Source organism: Scyliorhinus torazame, chromosome 14, assembly GCF_047496885.1.
Source record: "Scyliorhinus torazame isolate Kashiwa2021f chromosome 14, sScyTor2.1, whole genome shotgun sequence".
NCBI classification, from domain to species: domain Eukaryota; kingdom Metazoa; phylum Chordata; class Chondrichthyes; order Carcharhiniformes; family Scyliorhinidae; genus Scyliorhinus; species Scyliorhinus torazame.
This window is the reverse complement of record NC_092720.1, coordinates 85,169,445-85,188,155: the sequence shown is the minus strand read 5'-3', so window position 1 is coordinate 85,188,155 and position 18,711 is coordinate 85,169,445.

Here is an 18,711-nt window from a genome sequence, read left to right as displayed (position 1 = left end):
AGCACACACTTACCTGTTCAATCTTACTTATTAAACCTGTGCCAATTAGCTCGCGGCTCAGGTAATAACCTGGTCATTATTGCCTTTTCGGTTCTGTTTTTTAATTTAGCCCCGAGCTGTTCATATTCCTTCAGCAGAACCTCTAACTACCTATGTCTTTGGTACCACTGTGGACCATGACAACTGGATCTTTACCCTCCCACTCCAAGTTCTTCTGTTTCTTTTCCTTAAGTTTCACTAGACTTGTTCCTGGGATGCAATGTTTGTCCCATGAGGAGAGATTGCAAAGACCAGGCCTATACTCTTTTGAGTTGAGAAGAATGAGTGATGATCGAGTTGAAACATATAAAATTCTTAAGGAGCTTGACTGGGTAGACACTGCAAAAATGTTTCTATTGGCTAGGGATTTTAGAAGAAGGGTTCACAGTATCGGGACAAGGGCTAAAATGAGATTTTTTTTCACTCAAAGATTATGGTTCTTTGAAACTCCCTGCCCCAGAGAGTTGCAGATGCTCAGTCCTTCAGTATATTCAAAACAGGTTGATAGATTTTTGGGTACAAAGTGAATTAAATGTCATGGGATAGTTTAGGAATATAAAGTTTAGATCGAGGATCGGCCATGATTTTGTTGAATGATAGTGTAGGCTTGAAGGGGGAAAGGACTTGCTCCTGGTCCTATTTGCTCTCATTAAAAGATTATCATATGACAACCCACCAAAAGGGTTGCATGCACACAGCCTGACTTGCACGAGTGAAGTGCATTGGCCTTTGGAGCTAACTTCCTCATGCTCTGTAATTTTCCTTGGTTTGAAACCACTCTTTCCTGCAAACCCACACCTTAACCCACCTGCCCCATCATGTTAAAATTCTCCTCCATAAGCCTGGAGCAGTCTAGCATATCTAATTGTATAAATATGGTGACAGCTGCTTTGTTCAGGTTGGCAGACTAGATCAGGAACAAAAAGTATAGACAGATTTTCATGCATGACTGATGCACAAGGGTCCCTTGTGTAAAGCTTGTATGTGTGCTGAAAATTGTGTACCTCTCTAGAATTTAATCCCAAAGTACAGTTAAAAAATAAAATTGAACCTGAGGGTTAACTTGCCATACTGATTAATCAATAATGAAGTCATACTTTTGCCAGTTTACCACAGACCAATTGTACACTAATAGGATTGATCCGGTAGTTGAAAAACCTTAAAATGTGGAATAGAATAACTTGAAAATAGTTTTGATGTACCTGAGCCCACATTCTCTCAGACAATCTGTCAACTGCCATAATTCTGGCAGCTGGCAAAAAATATTGGGTGATGACTATGACTTTCCAAAGCACTTTATAGTTAATGTTTTACTTTTCAAAATGTTGCTACTTTTGTTACATGGAGAACTATTCAGAATGGATTCCCATTCAGTCCTGTCGGATATTTTTTCACCCCTTAAAGGCCACTCATGCAGGGGACTTACTACTTCGAGCAATACAGGAGGGTGGCACACACGACGAGGTGAGGTATACCGCCCACCAGAAGGGCAGAAGGAAGCTCCAACAGAAAAGTAGTCTGAGGATTTTCAGAGCGTTTTTGTCAAAAGAGTGTTCCAATTTTACTCATACCGAAAACAAATCAAATCTGAAGCTAAATTTTGTTGAACTTTTCAAATATTTTTACTTCGGAAAAGTAAAGTGCAATTAGAACAACTGGCGTAGGTTGGTTATGACTCCACCTTGTTATCTCGCACTCATTTATGTAGCAGGTAACAGTAATACAGAGGATCATTACTGTAACAAATGCAATAATTTGCTCCCAACAGTTAGCTGACTAACAACAGCAGGCTTATTGCAAATTCAAAGTATATACAAATTGCGCAGCCCGCTGGCACAAGTGATTAGCAATGTGGCTTCACAGCGCCAGGGTCCCAGGTTCGATTCCCTGCTGGGTCACTGTCTGTGCGGAGTCAGCACATTCTCCCCGTGTGTGCGTGGGTTTCCTCCGGGTGCTCCGGTTTCCTCCCACAGTCCAAAGACGTGCAGGTTAGGTGGATTGGCCATGATAAATTGCCCTCAGTGACCAAAAAAGGTTAGATGGGGTAATTGGGTTACGGGGATAGGGTGGAAGTGAGGGCTTAAGTGAGTCGGTACAGACTCGATGGGCCAAATGGCCCCCTTCTGCACTGTATGTTCTTTGTTCTATGTTCTGTACAGAGCACTATAATTGACATCTTCATTCTTAGCACTAGATCACAACTGGCTGCTGGATTATAGGGTCACATGACCTTTCCGATGCATGTCCCTTTGGGGCAGCTGCGACATCCCATCCCCTTTAAGTCCCTTCTCACATAGTACATTGATACCTCATACAACTTTCAAAATATTCATATTTATGTACAATTTTTAACTGTTTATCAGTCTTTCAGGGAACTTTTTCTTTCTCTGGGATCAACGTAGCTCAATAGGTTGAGGTTCCACTATAGAAATAGCTTTGTTTGTCCCTGTTTCCTTGGAACTTTCTCTTGGTAACAGCACATCACTTTCTAGTATTTTCTCGGTCTCACTGGGAGCAGCACTTTGGCTGAACAACTGCTTCACTCCTTGGACAAACGACAACACTACAATTGGATGAGGCAGTGACACAGGCTCTTGAGACGGTACCCATCGCTGCAAATTATTGATGTGTTTCTTCAAAAACCTGTCCTGCACTTTCACTTCATTAGCCACCACAACTCCTGGGATCCAACTTGGCCCACTTCCAAAAGTCTTTACAAAAACTGGATCATCTATCTCAAATGCTCTTTCCACATTTGCTGAATCATAGTTTATTTTCTGACAAATCTGCCTTGACTCCACCCTCCCTGCCAAATTTGGAATCACTAAGCCTAACCTAGTTCTCAAGTGTCGGCCCATCAGCAGCTCAGCTGGAGCTATGGCAGTAGCGATATGTGGAGTGGTTCTATGGGCTAACAGGAGCTGTGCTATCTTGGTTCCTAGGGACACAGATGATTACTTCTTCATACCAGCCATGACAGTCCGAACTGTGCGTTCAGTCAACCCATTTGATGAGGGGTGAAATGCTGCAATCCGAATATGCTTTATTCTATTAAATGTCATGAACATCTGGAATTTCGCACTTGTGTACCCCATTCCATTGTCCGAGTCAAGTACTTCTGGTACACCACGGGTGGCCAAACATTGGCGCAGTTTCTCAACTGTGGTCTATAAAGTCTGATGATAGGAAAATGCCTTGAATATATTTACTGATAAAACTTGATGCCATGAATAATAGCCAGGCCTTCTTTTTCTATTTGGGAGCATCCTCTTTCCTCATCTGTTAGGATTCTTAATACATACCCCCACAGTGGATCTCTCAGACCCGTCCTTCATTGTATGGGATAACACAGCCCGTACCCTATATTGCGATGCATCACAAGTAAATACTATCTACTTAGAGGGGTCGAAATGTATCACTAAACATGAAGACTGAAGTGCCTGCTTAACTTGGTTAAAAGCCTCTTTGTGTGATGCTTTCCAACCTCGTCTCTATTGCTTCTTTAACAGCACATGCAATGGTGTTAGCACTGTTGATAGATTTGGGTGGAACCGCCGATAATAGTTGACCATCCCCAGGAAATATCTGAGTTCTGAGATTTTCCTAGGGACCAGTATCTCCTTAATTGCTCTCACTTTGTCCTCCATCGGGTGTAACCTCTGATTATCACGATTAACCCACCACATTTGGTTGGAAGGTGCACTTTTCTCTTTTTAAGTCTACTCCTGCCTCTTTAAATCTCTTCAGAAATTCGGCCAAATTGGCTATGTGTTCCTCTTCAATATATCCCATTATTAAAATATCGTCCAAGCAAATGACAACCCTGGACAAACCCTGCAGTAAATTCTCCATAATTCGCTGGAAGCTGGTACAAGCTGATAAAACCCCAAACAGTAGACGTGTATATTGATATAACCCCTTGTGTGTATTTATGGTGACACAGTTTCTTGATGTATAGTCTCGTTCTAACTGTTGGGTAGCGTGGCTTGTATCCAATTTGGTATATGTCAACCCCCCAACCAACTTTGCATATAGATTCTCTAGATGGGGTGCCTATCTCGTTTTGCAGCCTGATTTACCCTCAGCTTGTAGTCACCACAGATACAGGTGGTCTTGTCTGGTTGGGCTACCAGCCCAATGCATGCTCTAAATTGTACGGGCCTAATGATGCTCAATTCTTCCAGTCATTTTAGTCCTATCTCTATCTTCCCTATTGATGCATAAAGCACAGATCTTGCTCTAAAAATCTTATGGTGGCTTTCAGGTCCACATGAATTTTTGTTTGCAATCCTTTGATCTTTTCCAATTCTTCCCGGAACACATTCTGGTATTTTTTTGTTGACTTCATGCAGGCCCCCTCTTTCAATTTAAAAAGGTCCAGACAGTTCAACTTGATCTCTTGGAGCCAGTCTTGATCCAACAACACCATCAATGGTGGCTGTACAGACTGCTGTCCACAACTCACTGGATTCATAGTTATCCTTACTAGCTTTATGGCCTCTCCGGTATCTATAGCCAGTCCAGCAGCAGTATTGCTCAACCTCAGCATTTGAATCCCTTCTTGGAGACCCGATAGGTCTGTCCACTCACGACAGTAGCTGACGCCCCCTTGTTTATTTCAATCTTCAGTGGCTGGCCGTTCACGAAGAACACCATTGTGATTGGGGGGGGGGGGGGGGGGGGGGTGGCTACCTTGCCCACTTTCACATTATTTAGCAACAAAAATTCCTTTCACCCGTTAGAAATCCTCCATACAATGCGCGGGCTGGATTATTTGCCCTGCTGGTACTGGGCAGGCCCTGCTTGGTTTTACACTTGTGCCTCAAATGTCCTTTTCTTCCACACACGAAGCACTCTGTTTCTCTAAACCTTCACATTTCTGGGGAGTTATTTCCCGCGCACCAATAGCTCTCTGTATTATTCGCAGGATATTGTTTAAATCTTCTATATGTGTGGCTCTTACAGCTTCTGCATTATCCTCTCTACTTAAACAGCGCCTTACCCCTGGTGCAACTCTGATGTTTGCAGCTTCCCACCCTTATTGGTGGACCTCGTTACTCTGTGTACTTTGCAGCTCCTGGGCACCCTTCTCAGTGCACTCCATCACTGATGCCATTTCCAGCGCCTTTTTAAAATGTTCTCTGTATAACTGCACGGTAGCACACATGGCTAGCACTGTTGCTTCACAGCACCAGGGTCCCTGGTACGATTCCCTGCTGGGCCACTGTCTGTGCGGAGTCTGCACGTTCTCCCTGTGTCTGCGTGGGTTTCGTCTGGGTGCTCCGGTTTCCTCCCACAGCCCAAAGACGTGCAGGTTAGGTCGATTGGCCATGCTAAATTACCCTTAGTGTCCAAAAAGGTTAGGAGGGGTTATTGGGTTATGGGGAGAGTGGAAGTGAGGGCTTAAGTGGGTCAGTGCAGACTCGATGGGCTGAATGCCCTCCTTCTGCACTGTATGTTCTATGTTCTATGTAACTGCATTGTTCAAACCACATAGCAATCGATCCCTTATCATGTCATTCAGCATTGACCCAAAATCGCAATGCTCCACAATTTGTCTTAGCCTTGCTACAAAGACTGCAATGGTCTCCCATGGGCTACTCTGTGGAGCCAAATTTGTACATTTGCTTGTTCAACAAGCTCTGCAAATGTCTTCATATCGGGAGCATCCAGGGGTGTTAAACTTCAGACAAATTTATAAATCTGGGTCCCCTTTGCAGTCAGCAATATAACTTTCTCCTTTTCCTTCCTCTCTAGTTCATTAGCACAGAAAAATTATTCTAAATACTCCACATATCGGACCCAGTCTTCTGTAGCTGCGGAGGAATCTTCTAATTTTCTGAAGAAAGGCATGACTATCATTTGCTCTTTTGCAGGCCGGACCTGATTGGCCTGGTTCTGTGACTCTTGGAACTGAACTTTCCTTCAAAATTCGTTCTTTGTCACAATCTGACCCGCTGTTGTTTTTCCTTATCGCCAATGCAGTAAATGCAAAAATTGGTGATGACCAATTAGCTAACTAACAACGATGGGTGTATTACAAATTCAAACTACATATAGGACGCTATAAACAATGTCTTCATTGTCAGTACTAGGATTACATGCTGCTGCAAAAAACCCACCCTCTGCACAGAGATCCCTGTGCTTGTCCCCATTGGCCGATAGAATCACAGGACCTTTCCATTGCAGGTCTCCTTCGGGGCTAGCTACGATTACTAAAAAAATTACTAACCTGACATTTCCCAGCTATAAATTTACTATGTGTTTTATGGCACAACAGTTTGTAAGGTTGGATGTTAAATGAAAACGGCCACCTTTATTTGGATTAAAACAGAAAATGCTGGAAAAACTCAACTGGTCTGGCAGCATCTGTAGGGAGAGGAAATTAGGGTATTTTCCACCGCATCATTTCAGAGAAAGAAGCTGAAGGACTCCAGATCGGGTACGAAAATTCAATTGGTAAATTCAGGCATGACAGTAATAGAGTAATGGCAGATCATGTCCAGAGAAGTATCACATGAAGTTTCACCAGAGCCACTCAGTTCCTGATCTCATTAGAGCTTTGGTCCAAGCATGGGAAAAAGAACTAAACTCGTAAGAGGAGGTGAGAGTGACTTGTCATTGACAGCATTTTACTTTGTGTGTCATTACGGCACTGTCAATATTCTATGGATTCTATGAAGCCCTAGCAAAACTCCACTGGTTGCAGTCATGCCTAGCACAATGATTATGATTGTTAGATGTCAATCATTTCAGTCCCAGGAAATTGCTCCAGGAGTTCCTAGGGCCAACCATTTTCAGGTGCTTCATCAGTCCATCATAAGGTCAGGAATGTGGATGTTCATTGATGATTGCTCAATTTTCAGAACCATTCATGATTCATCAGATACTAAAGCAATCCATGTCTATTTGCAGCAAGACATGGACAACATTCATGTTTAGATTGATAGGTGGCAAGTAACATTTACACCACACAATTGCAAGACATTGACCACCTATCACAAAGCATGCAGATGTTATCTGCGAGTGTAGCCAAATTTGGAACACCGGTTTGTGGGGTGCATTTGTTTTGTTTTGTTTTAGTCTGAGGAGACAAGTGAAATCCAATGAGAATAAATAGCCTAGTTGATGTGTGACAATTATTAAAGTCTTTTTATTAAAGTAAAGAAAAGACAAATACGCACAAATCCTACTCCAAAATGTATCAACGATCCCTGACACCCCAATTTCACCAAACAATGTGCAAAGTAAATAAATCTATAAGTTAAAACCAGCTTATAGTTACCACGCAAAGCAGGGATGATAATCAAATCTCTGAAACGTCTTGTCCTGGTCCAGTGAAGTTTTTAAAATTGCCCTTACAAAGGTTTTCTGCGCTGCCTTGGTTCGAAGACTTGAGGGTGTTAGATGTAAAACTTAGCCTTCAGTTTGCCAGCTGGAAACTGGCTTGTCTGCTTTTGAGCCTGCCAGTTGTTAACTGGTCTGCCCTGCTTCTGAGATTCCTGCCAATTATACCTTTGTCACACTTTGATTTTGCCTTGTGTGTATTTGGTTATCTGCCCTATCACATTCCTTGATTATAGACAATATTAAACGTATACCTCATTGGACTTGCCAATCAACTAGGTAAACTGCCTCTACTCAGAAGTTACTCGCGTCTGATTCTTATCTAAAATGCCTTCTAATCATTTTCCTACTGGGAGAGACCCATTTCATCTGTCCTTTTGAATACTGGTTACTACTGTCTCTAGGCAGCTCTCCACCTGTTGTTGGACAGGTTGCCCCATTATATTATGCTAAATTTGTTTTACTGCTGTTGTTAGGCAAATTCATGACACCGTCTCCAACAAAAGAAAATATAACCATCTCCCCTTGACATGCAATCCTTCACTATCAACATTTAGGAGAGGTGGGGGGGCGGGGGGGAGTCAACATTGATCAGACACTTACCTGGACCAGCCATATAAATAATGTGGCTACAAGGCCAGATTGGAGGCTGGGAATCCTGCAGCGAGTAAAAGATCTCCTGTCTCCCCAAAGTCTCTACAAGGCACAAGTCAAGAATGTGATGGAATATTCTTCACTTGCTTGGATGAGTGCAACTCCAACAACCCTCATAAAGTTAAACACTACCTAGGGCAAAGCAACCCACTTTATAGGCAAGCCATCCACCACTTTAAACATTCACTCCCTCATTGACATGCAGTGGCAGCAGTGTGCAGCACTTTCCAAACCCATGGCCACACCCTCCTAAAAGGACAAGGGTAGAAGAATGGGAACACAATCACCTGCACGTTCCCCTTCAAGTCACACAGCATCCTGACTTGGAATTATATCACCTTTCTTTCACTGTTGCTGGGTTAAAATCCTGCACAACACATGGACTGTAGTGGTTCAAGAAGACAGCTGAACACAATTTTCTCAAGGACAATTAGGGGTGGACAACAAATGCTGGCCTAGCCAGCGATGCCCGCATACTATGAAAGAATTTTAAAAAGTGAATGCTTTGCACCATTATTTTAGCAATGCATTTCTCCTTGCATTCTTCATTGCGAGTCAGAGGTTATGCCTTTTTGATAGTAATGTGCTATAAGATGAGCATATTAATACCAAAGTCATTTAAATAAGATTAGCAAATAAAATGAATTCACTTTTATTGCCTGAAATCATGCCACTTATAGCAATGTTTGCAGGTCAATTTCAGCAACTGAGTACATATTTTGTAAAAGCCATGAATGAATAACTTTGATGATTTATTGTATTTTTTCATTTCTGTCTCAGTCTCTAACTGAGGCTCATAGTTTTCTGAGTTGACCTTTCTTCACCCAAACCTACCTAATATTTTTGCACCTTCTTTCTCAGAAAATTGAATTTTTGAATATAGTAAGAGCCAAGGATTACGTATTTAGGTAATGAGAAATAAAATGAATGGAGGTGGTGTGGGCTTAAATGAATAAGGTGAAGACAGGAAGAAAATAAGCAGGAGCACATATAGTGAGTAAGGAATGAAAACAGAGTGCAGGTGAAGATGGATAAAAAGTTATGTAGTTTGTAAACACTGATCAAAATTTTACAGAGCTTGAACAGATGCGTGTCCAACCCACATGAAATCGCGCGAGAACACGTCAGATCTGGGGCGTCATTCTCCGCCGGCGGGAGTCTCCGTTTTGCCGGCGCCGGGGGGTTTCCCGACGGCGTGGGGCTGCCCCATAATGGGAAACCCCATTGACCGGCCGGTGTTACGGAGACTCCCACCGGCCGGTCGGGGCAGAAATGTGGCGGGGCGGGTAGGAGAATTTCGCCATTGCTTCCTAACGTCCCCTTGTGTGGCACTTTGGTTGGCAGGCCTGCATGAGTGTTGGAATTATGCCCACAGACAATTGAAAGGGTAATTAATTAAGTCCATTAAGCATGCAATTGGTCCTAACTTTAGATGGCACAGTGGATAGATCTGCTGCCTCACAGTACCAGGGACCTGGGTACAATTCCGGCCTTGTCTACTGCCTGTGTGGAGTTTGCACTTTCTCCCCATGTGTGCGTGGGTTTCCTCCAGGTGCTCCGGTTTCCTTCCACAGTCCAAAGATGTGGAGGTTAGGTGGATTGGCCTTGCTAAATTGCCCCTTAGTGTCCCAAGATGTGCAGGTTTGGTGGGGTTGTGGGAACGGGGCAGGGGAGTGGGCCTGGATGAAGTGCTCTTTCGGAGGGTAAATGCAGACTCGATGGGCCAAATGGCCTCATTCTGCATTGTGGGGATCGCGATTATGATTGATGATTATGAACTTCTTTGATTATGAAAACGTTTGAGGGTTGAGGTGCTATGCTGCTAGTTGCTTGATTCTGCATGATAGTGAGAGTTTGCAGCATTTCTTTGGTGTAAATATCATTGGAACAATAATGCAGATCCCTGAGGCAGCTGACAGCCTTCAGGGTGTTCGTTGGAAGGGTCTGCCTGCATTGTCACTGGGTTTCTGTGCATGTTCCCAAAGGGCAAAAAATTCAGGCCCTTCTCAGAATTCCCTTCCTTCAGGGCTAAGGAAGACCTTATGAATATATTTGACCTTAAATAGTAAAACCTGCCCAAAGTCATGGTGAAACTACAGAACTAATTCAGTTACAGACCTTAAACAGCTGTTTCCGTGTAGTGCCAGGGAATTAAGCTTTTGCTCTGGGATGTTCAGGCTGTGTCGGTCTGGTGTGGGGAAAGGTCACCTAACAGCCCATGGGGTTAATTTGGGCAGAGGAACTCTCTAGGGTTAAAAGCGATCTGCCGTTTGTCTAGCTAACTGGTGGGGAAAGAAAAGTGGTGGGTTTTTTGGTCCCACCCACCGCTGGGCTTGTTTGGTCCTGTCATAATGGACTATTGGCTGGGCTGCTGAGTCCCACGATGGGTCCCATCATGATGGGGCCGAATAATCCAGGTCGACTGATGTGATCTGAGGCTTGAAGCCAGGTTGGATAGGATGATCTTATGGTCTAAGACATGCCATCAACAGTAGTGAGGAAGTGTGCGTTGGTCCAGATAAAGCAGGAAATGGTCTAATGAAAGAGGCCATGAAAAATCATCATGGGATGGGTGATTGGACGTCAAATGAATTATCAAGGAAAAGAAGATGTAGTGGCCGACTATGGTTTTAAATATGAATAGTGTGGCAGATGCATGGTAATCTGTGAGGCTGGACTCCAAATTTCAATTGATAGTGGCAGAAGGAAGAGGAAAATTAGCAGGCACGACACAATTAGAAGTCTTTGGAATATTATACAACTGCCCTCTCTGTTGGGGAGGTATGAATAATGTTGTTTTGTGCTTTGTGAATTGCACTGAGTAAGACTAACAGATGCTCAACTGCAGGAAGTCACTATTGAACAACTTTATTTATATCTCCCAATAGAGGAGGCTCCACAATATACTGCATTCCCTCCCAGCTTAAAAAAGGTTATACGTTAAAATGTAAAATGGTACTTTTGTAAAGGGAAACCAAAGGAGTCCATACAAAGTTGTAGATAAAAACAGAGCTTTTTTATTTAATACGTTAATTATCATGTACACTCCAGTAGTTCCCTACTGGGCCCTCTCTAATCGGTGCCTGACTGACCAATTCTATTTATACAGAGACACATGGATTTGTTAAGAATTCCGCCTCTCGCTTATCAGGGGAGCTCGTATTCTGAAAGCTCCATGGGACAGTGGATCATCTCTACCCCAGGAGACTGTGCGGGTTAACACAGGTACATGTCCAGAATACAATATGACTTCACCAATATCAGTAATACTTGAAATATAACAAGATTGCTAACTGTTTTTCCAGTAATCACAACGAAAACTTTTATATGACTGATACTACAAGTGTGATCTACATGTGAAAAAACAATCCTTATCACCAGTATTTCTTTCACAAAAACTTCATCATTTGACAAGAAGTAATAAAACAAACAATGTATTTCTTCTGCCTCCCTGCATACTTTCAATTAACCTTTCTCACTTCTTTCTCTTTCTACCCAGGTATCTCCTTCCATTTCCATTAGCTTGGCTCTGCTCTCTTAACACCTCTGACTGCATCAACCCTGATATTTGGCTACATGCTCCACTTAATGGTTGGGACTGTGACATTGATTGATTTGGCATAATCAAAGACCCTTTCTCGTTTTACTCTACTTGGGGAATCTGTGGTACTGGCAAATTTTCAGTTTCTTCGTGACTTGAAGTCGATTTGTGACTTGCATTTTCTTTCACTGGCACAGTGATTAGCATTAATGCATCACAGCCCCAGGGTCCCAGGTTCAATTACGTCCTCGGATGACTGTGTGGTGTTTGCACCTTTTCTCTGTGTCTGGGTGAGTTTCCTCCGGGTGCTCCGATTTCCTCCCACAGTCCAAAGATGTGCAGGTTCGGTGGATTGGCCATGCTAAATTGACCCTTAATGTCTAAAAGATTAGGTGGAGTTTCTGGGTTACGGGGATAGGATGGAGGCATGGGCTTAAGTAGGGTGCTCTTTCCAAGGGCCGGTGCAGACTCAGTGGGCCAAATGGCCTCCTTCTGCACTGTAGATTCTATGATTTTTAATTTTCATAATAATAATGGCTTATTGTCACAAGTAGGCTTCAATAAAGTTACTGTGAAAAGCCCCGAGTCGCCACATTCCCGTGCCTTTTCGGGAAGGCCGGTACGGGAATTGAACCCGCGCTGCTGCCTTGTTCTGCATGACAAGCTAGCTGTATAGCCAACTGTGCTAAACCAGCCCCAGTCAGCGGGGACTGTAGGAGGATTTTGACCTTCAGGAGGATTATCATTCATTCATCAAATTTCCTCTTTCAAGCAAATGATCTGCATGACACTGACAGTCTTCCTCCAATCTTCACTAAATATATGAATGCACCTGTCATTATCACATCAGTTGTTTTTTACCATGGCTTTCTGACCAGCAGTAAACTCTCCCAAGTTCATGCCTCATATATCATGACATAGCTTTGCTTCATCTTGCTTTTCTTATACTTTGCATTTGCTTAAGCAAACTAAACCGTGTTTCAGATCATATTTAAACTCTACCCTACACTTGCCTGTGTCAGACTGTGGTGGTTATTCTTTACGAGAATAGAAAATTGTCCAGCCTGTGTTGAAGAAAAATATGGAAGTTACTGCCCATATTGTTACCTACCAAATATTTCTGCAAAGACTTTTTCACAAAGTTTCTCTTCACCCCTTTCTGTAGTATCATTCAATGCTGATTGATATGGTGGATTTTGTAAGGGGCAATGAAGAGTCCATGGAAAATGGTAGAGAAAAAGAAAACTTTTAACACATTATATATTATGTACAGCTCCAGTCATTCACTCCTGGGTCTTCTCCCATTGATGCCTGACTGTCCGACTCTATTCTACAAAGACACATAAACCTTGTTAAAGGATCCTCACCCCCTTATTGGGAGAGCTCATATTCTGCAAGCTCCACAGGGTAGTGGATCATTCCTACCCTGCAAGACCCATGCAGGATATAGCAGTGGTGTTTGACTCCATTCCTACTCGTAAATATTTCAATCACTTAATGCCAACCTATAAATTGCAACATCTCAAAACCACAATAGTTATGGAATTTGTGGTATTGGGCATAGACTCAACATTTATCAACATGTTATAGCCATGGACCAAAACAAGGTACTCTTCCCTTCCACATCAAAGGAAATGTGCGCATTCCCATGGTTTCCATGCATTTGACCATGGAATGAACGGAATCTTGCTTGGATGATTTCCCAATCTGAGACACATTTCACAACTTTTCAACAACTCTTCAATATCTCTATCTACCTTTTGATTCCAAGAATAGCTTCTTGCTGCTGCTTTCATCGAGACTATCCATGTGTGCTCTTGAGGAAATTCCTCTAACAATCTCTCTCTAAACTTTGGTGGAGAAATGCTTCTAAACCCCATAGGAGACAACTTTGATCTCCATGCAGTTGATTTCTAATTGTAAAATGCGCCTGCAGTTTCTCATTCTCACACAGTTTAAGTCCAGTAATTCAGGATCTAATTGAACACTTTACTGAGCACTACACCCTTTAATTCACAGGTAACTCAGTGACTAGAAATGAATAAGTCTTGCTGGAAATTCTTGAAAGAATGTTCACATTTGCGTCATCTGCTGACTTATAATATTCAATATTCAATATCATACAGACCGGCCATTATCACATGGGATACAACTCCTTTCTTTCAATCTAATATGATCACAAGGGCTTGATTGTCAGTTAACAAATTAAACTTCCTACCATGGAACCTTTGTGATACCACGTGTGATAACTAATATCTCTTTCTCAACTTATGAGTCATTTTAATCTAACTTTGGTAAAGCAAGTGAAGCACACTCTACAGATGTTTCCACACCATTTTCCATTATGTGAGATAAAACCACACCCAAACTCTTTGGTGTGACATTATGTGCTAAGACCAATCGCTTCTTGCGATCATAATAGATCAAAACAGTAATATTGTCAGTACTTTCTTCATTCCTTCAAATGCTTTCAGACGTACCACAGATCACTCCCAAGCTATTCAATTTTTGAGCAGTCGACACAGTGGAGCAAATGCATTAACTAAATCAGGGAGGATGCAGAATAACGTGTCATGTGACCTTCGCCAGCCACTCAGATTTAAATTGCAGGAAAGATTGGTGTCATAGCACCATCTAGCTGGGAACAATAAATGAGCACCATTAATTTCTCCCCTTGAAATCAATAGGAAAATGCAAGCACAACATAACAAGAGTATGATCAAATGGGTATAACTGTCACAGAAAAAAAGGTGACAGGAGGAAGTACTTAGAGGAATTGCAGACATATGCATGTCTCCTAATAGATCAGCATATAAAGAACCTGGAAAATAAAATCAGGCATCAAAGTTGAGGAAAATTCTTAAGCTGTAGAAAATATGTAGAGGAGAAAATAAGGCAAAATCAATGAACAGGAAAAGCTTTAGTAAAAAATAAATGATACAAGTAGAATAGGTTACACCTCAACCATGTAGGATGTTTGTGAGCATTGAGGCAATCATTGATAATTATTTGAACAGAGTAAGTGGAGGTTGGGGTGTGGGTCAGAAAGGGAATAGGACCCATGTAAGACATATTGTCAGGAAAAGATAGTTAAAGGTGGGCTTAATAACCATGACCCAGAGAGGCATATTAACTGGTAGCTAGGTGTAAGCAGACATGGTGAGCACTCAAAAGTTGATCTATATTGAGATGTATGCACATTAATGCCAGAAACATAAATAATATGTTGCTTGAACTTGAGTCTGTTGTGCAATAAAGAACTACAATAGAATGAAAATTTCAGAAACATGGCGAATTAGTACATTTTTTAAAAATTCATTCATGTGATGTGGGATGGCTGTGCCTGCTTTAATTGACATTTGTTGTTTTCCCTTGAAAAGGTTGTTTTCCCTTGAAAAGGTGGTAATGTGCTGCCTTCTTGAACAAGCATCACTGTGGGTGTACCTGCACCACATGGATTGCAGTGGTGCAAGAAGACAGCTCACCACCACCTTCTCAAGGGAAATTAGTGATGGACAATAAATTATGGCTGAGCCAGCGAAGTCCATATCGCTAGAATGAATAAAAAACTGTTCTGCAGAAACATAGACAGTGCTGTTAGGGAGGGAGTTTCAGGATTTTGACCCAATGACAGTGAAGGAATAACAATGTAGATCCAGGTCAGGATGATGTGTGACGTGGAAGAGAACTTGCAGGTGATGGTATTCTCATATTTCTGTTGCCCATGTCCTTTTAGATGGTCGATGTTGCAGGTTTGGAAGGTGCTGTCGTAGAAGTCTTGGTGAATTGCTGCAGCGTATCAGCAGCAGTACACATTACTGCTACTGCGCAACAGTGGTGGAGCGAGTGAATGTGTATTGTAGTGGATGAGGTGCCAATCAAGCAGGCTATTTGGTCCTGGATATTGTTTAGCTTCTTGAGTGTTGTTGGAGCTGCACTCAACCAGGCAAGTGGAGAGTATTCCACGACACTTCTGACTTGTGTCTCATAGATGGTGAACAGGCTTTGAGGAATCATGAGGGTTAGTTACTGATTGCAGAATTCCCAGCCACTGGCCTGTTCTTGTAACCACGGTATTAATATGGCTAGACCAGTTTAGATCCACTCAATGGTAACTTCCAGAATGTTGATAGTGGGGATTCTATGATGGTAATTGAATCATGGAATCATAGAATCCCTACAGTGCAGAAGGAGGCCATTCGGCCTATTGAGTCTGCGACGACCCTACGAAAGAGCACCCTACCTAGGCCCAATCCCTACTCTAGCCCTTTATCCCCGCCCAACCTTTGGACAGAAAGGTGCAATTTGGCATGGCCAATCCACCGAACCTACACATCTTTGGTCTGTGGAAGGAAACCCATGCAGACACGGGGAGAAAGTACAAACTCCACACAGTCACCCAAGGTCAGAATTGAGGTAGCAGTGCAAACCACTGTGCCACCATGCCGTCCCAAAAAAGATGAATGGAGGAGACTGGTTATGATCCATTGACCTCTGGGTTATGGGCCCAGCACGTTAGATTCTCTCTTGTCAGAGATGGTCATTCCCTGGCATTTTGTGGTGTGAATGTTAATTGCCATTTATCAGCTCAATCCTGAATATTATCCAGGTCTTGCTGTATATGGACAGGAACTACATCAGCATCTGAGGTGTCGCGAATGTTGCTAAACATTGCACAATCATCAGCGCACATCCTTATTTCTGACCTAATGGAGGGAAGGCTGTTGATGAAATAGCTGAAAATGGTTGGGCCGAGGATACTACCTGAAGGGACACTGCAGCGATATCCTGGCACTAAAATGATTGAACTCCAATAACCACAACCAGCTTCCTTTGTGGTGGGTATGATCCAAACCAGTAGAGAGTTTTCCCCCGATGTACATTGACTCTAGTTTTGCCATGGTAACTTGATGATGTACTCGGTCAAATGTGGCCTTGATGTCAAGGCAGACACTCTCACCTAATGTCTCGCATTCAGCTCTTTTGTCCATTTTTGAACCAAAGTTGAAATGAGGTCAAGAGCCAAGTGGCAGAACCCAAACTGAGCATCAGTGAGCAAGTTATTGCTGAGTAAGTGCTTCTTGGTAGCATTGCCAACAACATTTTCCATCACTTTGCTGATAACTTAGAGCAGCCTGATGGGGCCGTAACTGGCCGGGTTGGATTCATTCTGCTTTTATGGACAGGAAATACCTGGGTAAGGACCAGAGGCGGATTTACAGTTAGTGGGACTCTGTGCTCACCTTCATTTTTACCCACCCTTGCCCCAACTTCACCCTCCCTCCCCCAACCTCACCTCTCCCCACCCACCCTCACCCCACAGAACCCATGTCAGAGCCTAAGACAACCTTCTGCTCCCAATTCGTATTTTCGTATGTCAATTTTTGACCTTGATCTTTTATACAGGCTTTCACAAAGAGGGACGTTAAATGTCACTCAGCTGAAGAAGCAATTAGCTACACTGACTGAAGGGTCCCATGGATGAAATATAAGTTTCAGCCTCTCAAAATGCCACACCAAACAATTTGTAGAAAATCATACACAAAATGATAAGTGCCAACCACCCATGTGGTAAGCAGAGTCTTTCACTATCATCAAGTGACACGTCATGGGCCCACCACATCACCCAAATTGGTAAGGAAACATACACAATCATTGGAGCCGGCCGGAGAAATTTATCCAATTATGATAATACAACAATAACTTATATTTAGATATCACCTTTAACATATGGACTCATCCCAAGGAGCCTCAATTAATCATTATAAAACAAACTATGTTACTGTGTGGAAATATGACATCAGATGGAAAAAAAATTGGTTAATGAAAAATGATTTCGGGAATATTTTAAAGAACAGTGAGGCAGAGGGTCAGAGAAATGCAGAGAGGTTGAGAGTGAATTCAAGAGCTGGGTCCCAGGAAGCTGAAGGCATGGGTTGAAATTGAGGGTATTCAAGTGGGCCGAATAAGAGAAACAGCGTTTAAACAGACATGATTTATTCATGCAAGTCATTTGTACATCTTAAACTGGATTATGCATGTGCTGTTTGGGACCACTCACAATATTCTCTTGTAAAGCAACTGGCACTGATTCAAATAAATGGATTACGGTTTGTCTTCAAGTACTGTGTTAAAATATTCAGTGTTACACCTGTGCTAAACTGCCTGCTGTTTCTAACACTGCAGTGACAAAGCCAGGGAGTGGGCTTGTACTGATTTAAAAGCAGCTCAACATGAACTTCACTTTCATATCACACAATTTGTTAAGCAAGCAGTCCACTTCAGCAGGTGAAACACCAACTGCATTGTGTCTCTCCAATGTTACACACAAACACATCGGAGCAAATTCATTCCAAATACTAAAAGAGCCTGGAATAAGTCTCCGGAAAGAGCTAAGCAAACCAGCTAACCAAAAAATTTGGTGAAGGGCTATCGACCAGAAACGTCTGTGATGATATGCATAATGTATGTTTATACATAATGTTATGCACAACCTCCGACCACTGGGTGACATTGTAAACCCACCATCTCACCATGTGATCTGGGAGTTGGGAGTTGGTCGTGCTGGGAGAAAGATGCATTTGCAGTAGTTCCGTCAGAGTTGTTCAGTGTTAGTTGTTTGTTAGTTAATTTAACTGGAGGACATCATTCACTTTGGCGAGTCTACAGAACATGATAATGTCCACACTGTTTCCTCTGTTTCTCACTACTCGTGTGTCTGTTGCTGGTTTGGACGAGTCCGCTCTGCTGCCGACGCAAACCTCAGGCTCCCTTATCGTGGCTGGCTGCCGCCATGCCTCTCTCTTGCCTTATGGTTTCACCTATGACTGCTGCCAAGCATTACTTACCTTCCCGCTCTTTGGTTCTCACACAGTCAGAGTCTGATTTTGTTCTTCCTTTGCTGCTGATAAGATCAACCTCAGCAGTAAATGCATGGAGTAATCAGCATCTGATTGGATTCCCTGCTAACTGTCTGGCCATTTCGATGTGCACTCCAGCTGAGCTGACTCTTATCGGGGCCGGCAGTGGAGCCTCCCATTGGCTGGGGCCCTGTGCCACAGTCTGTTTCACTGTAAATCTGCCTCTCGGAAGGACAACAGAACCAGATGGGGTTTTGCAACAATCGACAA